The following is a 14956-nucleotide window of genomic DNA, read 5'->3' as shown; positions in this document are numbered from 1 at the left end:
AAAAGGCCATTTGATTAATCATCGAAAATTGAGTTGCGAAGCTCCAGACAAAAGAGAATTTTACTATTTAGCTCTTTTGCAACTCTTTAAGCCATGGCGTACAGAAGAGGAACTACTTGGAGATTTTCTCTGTTATGAAGACTCTTTTAATGCAATTAAGGATACCATAAATTGTCCTATTGTTCTAAATTATCTGCAAATGTTGAACGAAGAAATAGAGCAAGAAACCACAATTGCTGAAGAGATTGCTAGAGACAGTTCTCAAGACAGTCAGAGTTCTACTTCATTGAGTCAGGATCCACTAGGAGGACCAATTATCCAAAATGAAGCTGCAACTGCCATGGATGAGGTGGAAAGAGCTATGGAACAAGTTCAAGAGGATGTAGTTAACTTAAAAGATTTGGTAAAGCAAATAAACGTTGAGCAGAAAAAGATATATGACGAAGTCACAAAACAGATTGAACATGGATTCAGACATGAGAAAAAAGTGTGCTCATGTACATCACTTGAGCCTGTTCGACTGTACGTAAGATGAGAAGCGGGAACAGGAAAAAGTTTTCTAATTAAAGCCATTGCAACTTATTTGCATAAAAGGACTAAATCACCGCTGTCTTGTGTTGTAACTAAGCGTGGGCGGAAAATCCGTTCCGCTCGCGGATTTTGCGGATTTTCGGGAAATCCGCAATCCGCGAGATTTGCGGATTTCCCGCAAAATCCGCAAATTCGCACGCAGCGGATTTTTTTGGCGGCGCGCGGCGTTGGTGATACAATTTTTGCGGCGCGCGGCGTTTATCATCGTTTGCCGAGTTGTTTTTTTCGATAGTTTGCGAGTGCTGCGCCATTTTGGATCTTGCTGTGTGATCCCGCGGGAATTTGCGAGCGCGATTACGTCATCGCGGCTTGCCAGCGATAGTTTGGCAACGCGAGTACGGCGAGATCACGTCTCGCGGTACTTCGCAATTGCGAGATTTGAGATGCGGCGAGCGAAAATATAAATTTGCAATTCTGCACAAGAAATCCACCAGCAAGCAGCATAAACCTTCTAGAAATGATGATTTTTATGTGAATAACTCCTTAGTTTGACATTTGCCTGCACTTTTTTAGCGAGGAGTCCATTTTGGGGAGGGGGCAGGGGGGTGGGAGGAAGGAAGTGCCCCATAGTCTTCAACTTCCTGTTCCTGTTCAGCAGGCTCCTCCCAGTGCTTTGTCCATCTCCTGGTCACTTTTCATTCGGATGTGGACCTGGAAGGATTACTTTTTGTGGATGCTGCTGGATCTTTGGATTTGAGGCCTTTTTGACTTTCTTTGGATCACTGTTGGATTAGAAATTTTACAAGTAAGTTTGTTTGGGGCATTACAGTTGCTGCAACTAAAATTTTGGGATTTTCGATTTTTGGGCTGTTTTGGGGCCTTTTCCCCAGGGGTACTCAGTGGTGGGTGGACTGATTCTTTCTGTGGGTTGTCTTGAACTTAAACATCATGGAGGCCATAGATGAATTGGGATTGTGCTGATTTTTCTGTGTTTTTCGATTTTTTTTTGTTGTAAAATTTTGTGTTTTTCGATTTTTGACCTGTTGTTGGGGCCTTGACCAGGGGTAGTGAGTGGTGCATGGGCCTAGTCTTTCTGTGGGCTGTCTTGAATTTAAACATCATGGAGGCCATGGATGGAATGGGATTGTGCTGATTTTGCAGTGTTTTTCGATTTTTGGGCCTGTACTTGTGGCCTTTTCACCAGGGGTATTTGAGTCTAGCATGGGCCTAGTCTTTCTGTGGGCTGTCTTGAATTTAAACATCATGGAGGCCATGGATGGAATGGGATTGTGCTGATTTTGCAGTGTTTTTCGATTTTTGGGGGTGTTCATGGGGAGGGACATGCCATGTGGCTGGTGGCCATTTTGAGTGCAGCTACAGGCACTGGCCATGTGCTGGCAGGCAAGTGGCCATTTTGAATGCAGGCTTTGTTGTTAGGCCTCCAACCATTTTGCCTACTTTTCAACCTTTATTTATGCCCAGGGGTAGTGAGTCTTGCATGGGCCTAGTATTTCTGTGGGTTGTCTTGAATTTAAACATCATGGAGGCCATGGATTGAATGGGATTGTGCTGATTTTGCAGTGTTTTTCGATTTTTGGGCCTGTACTTGTGGCCTTTTCACCAGGGGTATTTGAGTCTAGCATGGGCCTAGTCTTTCTGTGGGCTGTCTTGAATTTAAACATCATGGAGGCCATGGATGGAATGGGATTGTGCTGATTTTGCAGTGTTTTTCGATTTTTGGGCCTGTACTTGTGGCCTTTTCACCAGGGGTATTTGAGTCTAGCATGGGCCTAGTCTTTCTGTGGGCTGTCTTGAATTTAAACATCATGGAGGCCATGGATGGAATGGGATTGTGCTGATTTTGCAGTGTTTTTCGATTTTTGGGGGTGTTCATGGGGAGGGACATGCCATGTGGCTGGTGGCCATTTTGAGTGCAGCTACAGGCACTGGCCATGTGCTGGCAGGCAAGTGGCCATTTTGAATGCAGGCTTTGTTGTTAGGCCTCCAACCATTTTGCCTACTTTTCAACCTTTATTTATGCCCAGGGGTAGTGAGTCTTGCATGGGCCTAGTATTTCTGTGGGTTGTCTTGAATTTAAACATCATGGAGGCCATGGATTGAATGGGATTGTGCTGATTTTGCAGTGTTTTTCGATTTTTGGGCCTGTACTTGTGGCCTTTTCACCAGGGGTATTTCAGTCTAGCATGGGCTAAGTCTTTCTGTGGGCTGTCTTGAATTTAAACATCATGGAGGCCATGGATGGAATGGGATTGTGCTGATTTTGCAGTGTTTTTCGATTTTTGGGCCTGTACTTGTGGCCTTTTCACCAGGGGTATTTGAGTCTAGCATGGGCCTAGTCTTTCTGTGGGCTGTCTTGAATTTAAACATCATGGAGGCCATGGATGGAATGGGATTGTGCTGATTTTGCAGTGTTTTTCGATTTTTGGGCCTGTACTTGTGGCCTTTTCACCAGGGGTATTTGAGTCTAGCATGGGCCTAGTCTTTCTGTGGGCTGTCTTGAATTTAAACATCATGGAGGCCATGGATGGAATGGGATTGTGCTGATTTTGCAGTGTTTTTCGATTTTTGGGGGTGTTCATGGGGAGGGACATGCCATGTGGCTGGTGGCCATTTTGAGTGCAGCTACAGGCACTGGCCATGTGCTGGCAGGCAAGTGGCCATTTTGAATGCAGGCTTTGTTGTTAGGCCTCCAACCATTTTGCCTACTTTTCAACCTTTATTTATGCCCAGGGGTAGTGAGTCTTGCATGGGCCTAGTATTTCTGTGGGTTGTCCTGAATTTAAACATCATGGAGGCCATGGATTGAATGGGATTGTGCTGATTTTGCAGTGTTTTTCGATTTTTGGGCCTGTACTTGTGGCCTTTTCACCAGGGGTATTTGAGTCTAGCATGGGCCTAGTCTTTCTGTGGGCTGTCTTGAATTTAAACATCATGGAGGCCATGGATGGAATGGGATTGTGCTGATTTTGCAGTGTTTTTCGATTTTTGGGCCTGTACTTGTGGCCTTTTCACCAGGGGTATTTGAGTCTAGCATGGGCCTAGTCTTTCTGTGGGCTGTCTTGAATTTAAACATCATGGAGGCCATGGATGGAATGGGATTGTGCTGATTTTGCAGTGTTTTTCGATTTTTGGGCCTGTACTTGTGGCCTTTTCACCAGGGGTATTTGAGTCTAGCATGGGCCTAGTCTTTCTGTGGGCTGTCTTGAATTTAAACATCATGGAGGCCATGGATGGAATGGGATTGTGCTGATTTTGCAGTGTTTTTCGATTTTTGGGGGTGTTCATGGGGAGGGACATGCCATGTGGCTGGTGGCCATTTTGAGTGCAGCTACAGGCACTGGCCATGTGCTGGCAGGCAAGTGGCCATTTTGAATGCAGGCTTTGTTGTTAGGCCTCCAACCATTTTGCCTACTTTTCAACCTTTATTTATGCCCAGGGGTAGTGAGTCTTGCATGGGCCTAGTATTTCTGTGGGTTGTCTTGAATTTAAACATCATGGAGGCCATGGATTGAATGGGATTGTGCTGATTTTGCAGTGTTTTTCGATTTTTGGGGGTGTTCATGGGGAGGGACATGCCATGTGGCTGGTGGCCATTTTGAGTGCAGCTACAGGCACTGGCCATGTGCTGGCAGGCAAGTGGCCATTTTGAATGCAGGCTTTGTTGTTAGGCCTCCAACCATTTTGCCTACTTTTCAACCTTTATTTATGCCCAGGGGTAGTGAGTCTTGCATGGGCCTAGTATTTCTGTGGGTTGTCTTGAATTTAAACATCATGGAGGCCATGGATTGAATGGGATTGTGCTGATTTTGCAGTGTTTTTCGATTTTTGGGCCTGTACTTGTGGCCTTTTCACCAGGGGTATTTGAGTCTAGCATGGGCCTAGTCTTTCTGTGGGCTGTCTTGAATTTAAACATCATGGAGGCCATGGATGGAATGGGATTGTGCTGATTTTGCAGTGTTTTTCGATTTTTGGGCCTGTACTTGTGGCCTTTTCACCAGGGGTATTTGAGTCTAGCATGGGCCTAGTCTTTCTGTGGGCTGTCTTGAATTTAAACATCATGGAGGCCATGGATGGAATGGGATTGTGCTGATTTTGCAGTGTTTTTCGATTTTTGGGCCTGTACTTGTGGCCTTTTCACCAGGGGTATTTGAGTCTAGCATGGGCCTAGTCTTTCTGTGGGCTGTCTTGAATTTAAACATCATGGAGGCCATGGATGGAATGGGATTGTGCTGATTTTGCAGTGTTTTTCGATTTTTGGGGGTGTTCATGGGGAGGGACATGCCATGTGGCTGGTGGCCATTTTGAGTGCAGCTACAGGCACTGGCCATGTGCTGGCAGGCAAGTGGCCATTTTGAATGCAGGCTTTGTTGTTAGGCCTCCAACCATTTTGCCTACTTTTCAACCTTTATTTATGCCCAGGGGTAGTGAGTCTTGCATGGGCCTAGTATTTCTGTGGGTTGTCTTGAATTTAAACATCATGGAGGCCATGGATTGAATGGGATTGTGCTGATTTTGCAGTGTTTTTCGATTTTTGGGCCTGTACTTGTGGCCTTTTCACCAGGGGTATTTGAGTCTAGCATGGGCCTAGTCTTTCTGTGGGTTGTCTTGAATTTAAACATTATGGAGGGCATGGATGGATTGGGATTGTGCTGATTTTGCAGTGTTTTTCGATTTTTTTGTGCTCTATAACTGAACTGATGTTCCTCTGTCTTCCATTTTTTTTAGGTGCACAAGACTCAAGAGAACCACCAGTGCCAGGAAGAAGTCCTGCAGCGGTGTGTGTGTGCAGCATAACGTCACGCGACGTCACGTCTGGCCTCAGACAACTCTACAATTCGTGCAACTGCGGCCTGCTGTCTGACCTGCTCTGAAGAAGATGGCCCCGCCCCCAAAGAAAGTTCTCCGTAGCTCCTCTAGCAAGAAAGTTGCTAGTAAGGAGCAGAAGAAGCAAGTTACCAAGGAGGCTGGTGTGCCACCCGCCACTTTTTTTGGGAGCAAAAAAAAAAGTACGCCTGCAGCAGCAGGATCTGCTGGGGACCAACCTGAGAGCAGCACCCCTGCTCCATTGGGTTCAGTGCCTCCACCACCACGCCAACTTAAGTCAAAGCCCTTGAGTGCTTCAGAGGCAGTCAGTGTACTTCTCCAATCACCATCGACCAGTGATGTTGGCTCATCGCAAGAAAGTAGCAGCAATGTCCCTGAATCAACACAGGTTGTTGTAACTCATCTGACAAGTGTTGAACAACCACAGCCGCAACAACAACACCATGTGCAAGTACACGCCCAAGTACATGTGGAAGGAGAGGCAGCAAAAGGAGATGCGCAAGCAAAGGTGCATGGACGTTCACAAGTGCCCACAATAGTTGTTCCTCCCGAAGTAGGGGCACATTTGGAAATCGACAATGAAGCTGAGGTATCATTGGAAGCCACTCCTCCTGATGATCATTCATTGTCTTCCACATCCCTAGCAAGGAAAAGATCAAGGGGGGTGTCTACATCTTCTTCAAGCCCACCTCGTTCTGGTGCAAGTGATCTGTCTTGGGAACCACAACTGCGGTCTGACAGTGAGGCAGAGGCACACCATGATCTGACACCGGTACCTAAGCGTAAAAGGAAGGTCGTCCAAAAACTCAAACCTATGGAGTGTGATGAGGCTCAACAAGAAGTGACAGATACTGCTGGTGATGAAGCCTCTCACGATGACGACGAGCCAGTCATCACAAAGGTCACTGCAGCCCCACCGGGCATGCAGCAAAGAGACATTTTGACCCTATCCCGAGAAGCTGCTGAGCGTGATGATGATGTCGGCGAGGAGGCAATGGAAATGGAATCATTAGATTTGGAGTTAAGTAGTACACCAAAACCTACCGCTTCCATATTTCTTCGCAAGAAGGTACCCACCTCGTCCTCGACCTCAATTCGTGGTGGTGAAAGTGCAAAACGTACTGAAGTTCGGCAATCCACATCCTCCACTTCATCTGTCATTAGCAGCAGGACCACCACCACCAGTATCGCCGCCTCCTCCGGCCCCCGAAGACATTTCAAGTCTCCAGTTTGGGACTTCTTTAGTGTTTGCCCAAAAAAGGAAAACGTAGCCATTTGTAGCCTTTGTAAGCTTCGATTTAGTCGTGGTAAGCTTGGTTCTAACTATGGTACCGGAGGCCAGAGAGGTCATCTTGAGAGAAGGCACGCTGTCGAATGGTTTCCGCACCTAGAGGCGGTCAAGAAAGCCGGAATTGCACGTAATGAAAACGTTGATTTGTCATCTGCTGATGACGAGGAGGTAGAAGAAGACGATTCAAACACTTCACTTACACCCAGTTCCCATGTCAGCAGCACACCCCATGGGAGCCACACTAAGAGTGTGGGAGAGAGTGAGACATCAATGCGGAAAAGTTCATCAGCGAGCGTAACTGGGTCGAAGAGATCATCATCATCCCGTAAATCATTGGTCCAGGGCAACATTAAAAAGATGTTGTTTACAGAAGCGCAATATGAACGCAACCACCCAATGACCCGTCTGTATAACACTAAGCTGGCTAAAATGCTAGCTCTGGACCTTCTCCCTTTTTCTTTTGTAGAAGGGGTTGGTTTTCTAGAATTAGTGACAGCGCTCTGCCCTAAATGGAAGGTTCCTAGCCGGTTCTATTTTGCCCGAGTTGCGGTTCCAGCACTACATAAAGATGTTCTGAAGGTGATTGGGGCAGCTTTGCAGAAGAGTGCTGTTCACACTATACATCTGACAACAGACATGTGGACCAGTGGCGCAGGCGCTGATTACATGTGCATCACTGCACACTGGGTCTCTTTTTCAGGGGCTAAAGCAAAGCTAAACTCAGGTGTTGACACTAACATTGTTTTTAAAGGTGCTCGGAAACATGCAACACTAGCCATGTTTGGTTTGGAGAAACGTCACACAGCAGAAAACATTTTGGATGTCTTTAACACAAAGGTCCTTAACTGTCTGTCCCCACTAAAACGCAAGGTTGGTTATGTTTCCACGGACAATGGCTCCAATATAGTTAAGGCCATGAGGGACGGTTACTATTTCAGAGTGCCGTGTTTGGCGCACTGTATAAACCTGGTTGTCCAAAAATTCTTGGGTAATAAACGCAGTGCAGCGTACAGTGTATTGGAGAACTGCCGAAAAATTTGCAAGCATTTCAGGCATTCTTTTAAGGCCCGCAAGCAGCTGAGGAGCATGCTATATCAATGTCAAATGCCAGTGAAAGCACTCATCCAGGAGGTGGTAACACGTTGGAACTCAACCTTCTACATGCTTGAGCGTCTGTATGAGCAGTATACGCAACTCGATCAATATTTCTTGAAAGAGGGTATAGAGGAGCTGAGGATGGGTGGGCCGCAATGGAACATAGTTGAAAGCCTAACACGCATGCTTCGTCCTTTTGAGGTCTTCACACGTGCAGTCAGCAAGGAGGACTCTAATTTGGGAAAAGCTATCCCATTGTTGTACATGCTGGAGGACCAACTGAAGGAGGTGTGTTCTGTGTTTCGAAAAGATGACAAAAAGAAAGACTCTTTGCTTCTGGCTGAGCAATTATTAGAGCTCCTACAAGGTGATGAACGTCTTAAAAAGATCCACTCAGAACAGCATTACATTTGTGCTACTATTCTGGATCCACGCTACAAAAAGGCGCTGGCAGGCAGAGCATTCTTTCCTTTTGCTGATGAAGATGTTACAAAGTACAAACGTTGGCTAGCCTTGTCAGCCAAGAAGTTTGAAACAGAACGGCTGGAAATTGAAGGAAATGGCAGTACATCAGCAGGCCATCCCCAGTCAAAACAATCCACTTCTGCACCTGTGGCTGTGGCACAAGTGACCTCTCAGCCGTTAAAGACACCGGCAACCGGATCATCTGCACGAAAGACAACAGAAACATTGGAGGCTGAAGAGGATTGGCTAGCTCTGCGTGGGTTTGGTTCTCAAAAGGTCAGAGGCACAGCAAGAGCTACGCAAAGTGGAGGAACCTTGGAGGAGGACCTTGAGTCGATGGTGAAGGACTATCTGAATGACTCCACAGAGGTCTATGTTAATTCTGACCCATTGGCGTATTGGCATGGGAAAAAAGAATTGTGGCCACAGCTCACCAACCTGGCTTTAAACTACTTGTCTTGCCCACTCGCAAGTGTGTCTTCTGAACGGGTTTTCAGTGCGGCTGGTGGGATTGTAACTCCCAAACGGAGCCGCCTCTCGCCCAAAAATGTGGAGAGGTTAACAATGATCAAGATGAATCAGCACCTCATACCACCAGATATAAGAGTACGAGAGAGCGTGCCGGATGAAGAGGAGGTGGCCAGCACCATAGATGAGGGAATTTCTACTCTGTCAGGTGGCACTGACCTCACCCTGGCTGAATTCGCAGAGTATGATGACGAAGCCTTATTCTTATTCCTGGACCGTGATACCGACTTCGAGCCCTGAAAATGAGACAACGAATCAATAACTTTCTTTTTCATCCTTATTCACTTTTATTCCTGTGTGTCTGTCTTTCTTTGTTGTGCACAGTTAATATAATTCAAACTTTAATCAGATAATCACAAAAACAAGCCCATCAGCAGAACTGTCTTCACTTGTTTGCTAATTTATTTGAAGGTGCCGCAGTCTGCATTCCTCAGGTTCACAAGTTCAGAAGAACATGCTCCTCTATCCTCCTCCTCCAGACTCCTATTTCCATCAAAGCAGAGGGCTGGTTTACGCCCAATGAAGAAAGACTCAGCACTTGTGGGGGTGTTGTTCTACCTCTTTGCAGGTGAGTTGACGGGTCTGGGGCCATTGCTGGGAAGCACTAAAAGTGGTTTGTGCCAAATCCGAGGCGGAAAATTTTTTGTGTTTTTGATGACTTGCTTGCCTTTGAGGTGCTCTTAGGGGGGGTTCCGTCTGTTTGTGGGTGAGTTTCGTGGTCTGAGAGCATTGCTAGGACACTCTAATCTTGATTGCATTTGCTTTTCAGGAAATCCGTCGTGCCAACCCCGACTTATGGCCTAGCTACGCAGCGCGTTTGGACCGAAGGCCCAGAAATATTGCAAGTATGAGATTTTGCTTTTGGCCTGTTTGGGGGTGTTATGCTTCTTGGCGGGTGGGTTGCCGGGTCTTGGGGCATTCCTGGGAAGGTCTAATACCGGGTAGAAGTGGTTGGGACAAAATCCAGGCCGATTTTTTTTTGGGCTATTTCTGACATTTTGCTCTATGTAGCGTTTTCGGGGGCCTGTTTGGGGGGCTTCCTGGTGTTTGTGGGTGAGTTTCGTGGTCTGGGAGCACTGCTGGGACACTCTAATCTTGATTGCATTTGCTTTTCAGGAAATCCGTCGTGCCAACCCCGACTTATGGCCTAGCTACGCAGCGCGTTTGGACCGAAGGCCCAGAAATATTGCAAGTATGAGATTTTGCTTTTGGCCTGTTTGGGGGTGTTATGCTTCTTGGCGGGTGGGTTGCCGGGTCTTGGGGCATTCCTGGGAAGGTCTAATACCGGGTAGAAGTGGTTGGGACAAAATCCAGGCCGATTTTTTTTGGGCTATTTCTGACATTTTGCTCTATGTAGCGTTTTCGGGGGCCTGTTTGTGGGGCTTCCTGGTGTTTGTGGGTGAGTTTCGTGGTCTGGGAGCACTGCTGGGACACTCTAATCTTGATTGCATTTGCTTTTCAGGAAATCCGTCGTGCCAACCCCGACTTATGGCCTAGCTACGCAGCGCGTTTGGACCGAAGGCCCAGAAATATTGCAAGTATGAGATTTTGCTTTTGGCCTGTTTGGGGGTGTTATGCTTCTTGGCGGGTGGGTTGCCGGGTCTTGGGGCATTCCTGGGAAGGTCTAATACCGGGTAGAAGTGGTTGGGACAAAATCCAGGCCGATTTTTTTTTTGGGCTATTTCTGACATTTTGCTCTATGTAGCCTTTCCGGGGGCCTGTTTGGGGGGCTTCCTGGTGTTTGCGGGTGAGTTTCGTGGTCTGGGAGCACTGCTGGGACACTCTAATCTTGATTGCATTTGCTTTTCAGGAAATCCGTCGTGCCAACCCCGACTTATGGCCTAGCTACGCAGCGCGTTTGGACCGAAGGCCCAGAAATATTGCAAGTATGAGATTTTGCTTTTGGCCTGTTTGGGGGTGTTATGCTTCTTGGCGGGTGGGTTGCCGGGTCTTGGGGCATTCCTGGGAAGGTCTAATACCGGGTAGAAGTGGTTGGGACAAAATCCAGGCCGATTTTTTTTTGGGCTATTTCTGACATTTTGCTCTATGTAGCGTTTTCGGGGGCCTGTTTGGGGGGCTTCCTGGTGTTTGTGGGTGAGTTTCGTGGTGTGGGAGCACTGCTGGCTATATATACTTTACTTTGCAAGAGGTTTGAAGCAAATCCATGGTGGCTGAGGGGACTTAGGGCCTAGCTGCAGAGCGCGCGCGGAGTGATTTGGGAAATTTGTGAAAAAGTGACTAAGTCCCCATTTTTGTACTTTTGCTCTTTGGCTGTTTGGGGGTCTTCTACTCGTTTTCTCCTGGGTTGACGGCTCTGGGGCCATTGCTGGGAAGCTCTAATACCGGATAAAAGTGTTTTGGACCAAATCCCAGGCGGAATTTTTTTTGTGTTTTTGATGACTTGCTTGCCTTTGAGGTGCTCTTAGGGGGGGTTCCGTCTGTTTGCGGGTGAGTTTCGTGGTCTGGGAGCACTGCTGGGACACTCTAATTTTGATTGCATTTGCTTTTCAGGAAATCCGTCGTGCCAACCCCGACTTATGGCCTAGCTACGCAGCGCCTTTGGACCGAAGGCCCAGAAATATTGCAAGTATGAGATTTTGCTTTTGGCCTGTTTGGGGGTGTTACGCTTCTTGGCGGGTGGGTTGCCGGGTCTTGGGGCATTCCTGGGAAGGTCTAATACCGGGTAGAAGTGGTTGGGACAAAATCCGCGCGGAAAAGCCTTTAGTTTTGGCACTTTTTGTAACTTAGGGTTCGTTAGGGTTAGCCCTAGCAGCAGGATTGCATGTGTTTCGGGGTGTTCTAGATTTTTCAAACTGAGTTCTGGGGTCTTAGAGCACTCGTGAGAATGTGTAATGTTGGTTGCAAGTCATTTGAAGAAAATCCATGGTGGGAAAGGGGGGATTTGGCATAGTTAAAGAAAGCCTTTGCCACTATTCTTAACTTAGGGTTCGTTAGGGTTAGCAGTATTTCTATTGCATGTGTTTGAGTGGGGGGGATTTCGAGTCTTGGAGCGATGCTGGCTATGGCTACTTTTGCTTGGTTGCTTGCAAGTGGTTTGAATGCAATCCACGGTGGGTAATGGGTAATTAGGGTACTTCGGCCTACTTTTACTTTCAAAGTAAGTTTTGTCACCAGTTTTCTGCTAGGCCTCGTTTTTTGAGATTTGATTGGGGGTCTTCTACATTTTTGCGACTGGCTTTAGTAAGGGTCTGGGTGGGAGCACTGCTAGGAAGATCTAATTTTGTTCTAAAACACAGTTTACAGTACACCTAGCTTGAGGGGCAAGATCCGATACATTAATTTGCCCATACTTATTTATCCTTCAAAAGGTGACTCAGAGTACGCACTTTCAAAAACATTGTACTGTCTACTAGGAAAAACAAATTGTGACTTTTTGCACTCCACAGCCTACATACCTTATATTTATTTATCAGTGGTGTTGTAATATTATATCACTTCCTGTTTTTCGTTGAATAATTACAGGCCGGGTTTCAGTCTCTGCAATGGGGAAAAAAGGATGGAGTCAGGCTTCACAGTAGCGAGCCACAATTCAGCATCAGGCAGGCAGTGGACAGGGTGTCTTCTGGTGACCAACATCGATGGACGAAGCGTCGGCTGCAATGGAGGAGTGCCGCTAATAGGAGGATTTTTTTTCTGCGGGCAACTTACTTACCACTTCCAACAGGACCACTACAACCACATAGATACAGTATCCCTTGCCTTTTTCTCTGACTGTGACTGCATTTCTTGGCTCTCTCTCTGCTTCTACATTGATCCCTTAACACATCACTTAGTCCACTCCACTATCACATCTGCACCACACATAGTCATTTGTAAGTGCTCCTACGTAATTCGCAAGTCGCAGCACGCCCCAGGCCGTAGAGGACTGGGATGGCCCCAATGATGAAGCATGTCACCAAGGGGCAACCCTGGTGAGTGAGGGGACACCTAGAAAAAAAGCAATTTCTCCTTTTCTATCTACTATACCTTCTGTCAGGTTACGCAGCCCCTAAGCGCCTACCGTACTATGAAACTACATTTCCCATGAGTAGGCGGGAGACTTGCAGACTATTTAGTGAGACTATATGAGAGTACCCTTGTATGTTAGGACAGCACTTCACTGATGCCTGTCTTGTCTTCTGTTACAGGTATCCTTTCCCTGCTGACCCTACCTTTACCCATCCCACATTTTTTATTTTAGTTTGTTATTTTTCTCCCCCGCCTAATGCCTCGAACACCCTGTGTTTACACTTCTGGGTGTTGGTGACATTTGGAGGTGGAACCATATTTGCATCGACTGGATCACGGGGAGTAAACCTGACACCTTCCAGACCAACCCCATTGAGTGTTGTTGTGAATGGATTTATAGTGACCAGCAAGGCTCTCAGGTATCTGGCTACAGAGACCTTATGTTGAATATAGTTATCAATATTTCCACCCACGCCCTGTACTGTCGCATTCTTTCTTCCACAGTTGTCGAAAGTACTAATTACTTTTAACTGACATGCATGCAGTTACAGTAGTGTATGCACTTTCAAAGATTGATGGATAGGTTTGTACCCAAAGATTTGTTTATGTTCACAATTGTTCGTCCATGCTGTGCTACTTTTTCTTGTCTCCCAAAACCTTTCCCAAAAACCCCCGTACCCATCCATTTTTCAAACCCTAACCCTCTTCCCCCGGGCTGTGTGGTTTTGATTGATGTGTGACTAAATTACAGCAATAAATCCACACACTTGCTGGGGAGGATAAGGTGATAGCAACAGGCTGGTGAAGAAATCCGAGGATATATTCTTACTCTGCTTGACAAAGACCCATGGCTAATGTCAAAGAACTTCAACCGAATTAGTTATACTTTAACATTTGTTAGGCTACAACGTGGCACTGTTCTAGTGTACTTCTGTCACCTGCTATATTCTGTATTGTACCTTTGTATTGCTCAGGAGGACAAACCAGATTTCATTTTCTTTTTTTCATAGGCAAGCAACTGCCACTGTGTCACACCACTAGTACCACCGCTATGAGGAAATTTTATCCGCCCAGGATTGCCAACCTTATTTGCTGTTTCCCGTGGAGCCAGCCCTGGGCCTAGCCCTACTTGCAAACAGAAATTACAGGTAAGATAGGCGTTTGGTTGGAGGTAGTATAATGGAGTATTAGGAGAGACGAGAGATTTGATTGACGGTAGTACTACTAAAGTCCTAGGACTATTCAGGAAAACAAACTTACTGTTATGTTAAACCCCCACCCACCAGACTCAAAAGCAGTAAAAAACAGGTATGGTCAGATAAAGTTTCAAAAAGTATATTTTTATAGCCCTAACAAAAGAATCTCCCGCAAGACCCTCCCTAACCCCAACGATTGTCCTTCAAAAGTCCCCAAAAATCACAACTCCCAATTCCCACCCCCCAAAAGTCTCTAAAAAAGGGGCAAGGGACACTATGGCAGGGTGCTGTTGGAATTAGCAGCCAGGGCATCATGCTCCTTGCGGAGGGTGGCAAGTTCGAAGCGGAGGCCCTCCACCACATTCTTATAATTATGGACCTCCTGCTCCAGGTAGGACAGTCTGAGGGATAAGCGGCGCCGGTGTGCCTTGCAAATCCTGTGAGGGGCAGCTGCTTTCTTTGCTGCTGGGCGGTGGCGTTTGGCTTTGGTAGCCCGGCTCCGTACCGCTGGAGCACTGCGCTGGCTGGCAGCCCGCACGGAGGAGGAGGCAGCTGTCCCAGTGGACGTTGTTGTTGTTCCAGACTGCGTCTCCTCCTCCTCCAGGGCCACCAGCCGCCGATATTCAGCAACAGTGGCATCCAGCCTCCGTTGCCGGGCCATTCGAGCCAGCTCCTTCCTCCTTGATGGTGTCTTGGATTTGGAAGGAGCAACTACATGAAAAAAGAAAGACATAGTCTGTAACCAATGCTCCTTAAGATTAACACAAAATGATTGAGCAGAAAGTTGTCACAGTACAAGTAGCAAATTGAAAGCACAGTGCATAACTATTGAGGACAGTATCTATGTAACCTCCGACTTCTTCATCCTTGCTCTAACATTAGTGGGAGTTTAAGGAACAAATTCTACGAGCACTATGGACTTCTATTACAGTCGACTATGACAGTACACCACTCTTATTCTTCTTCTTCTCTCTTGTTTAGGAAAATTGGTACATTATCTTATGCAAGCCGGCATAATGCCAGCGCAGTGAACTTG

The sequence above is a fragment of the Lissotriton vulgaris genome, chromosome 10 (assembly GCF_964263255.1).
Source record: "Lissotriton vulgaris chromosome 10, aLisVul1.2, whole genome shotgun sequence".
NCBI lineage: Eukaryota > Metazoa > Chordata > Amphibia > Caudata > Salamandridae > Lissotriton > Lissotriton vulgaris.
Note: the sequence above shows the minus strand (reverse complement) of the source record.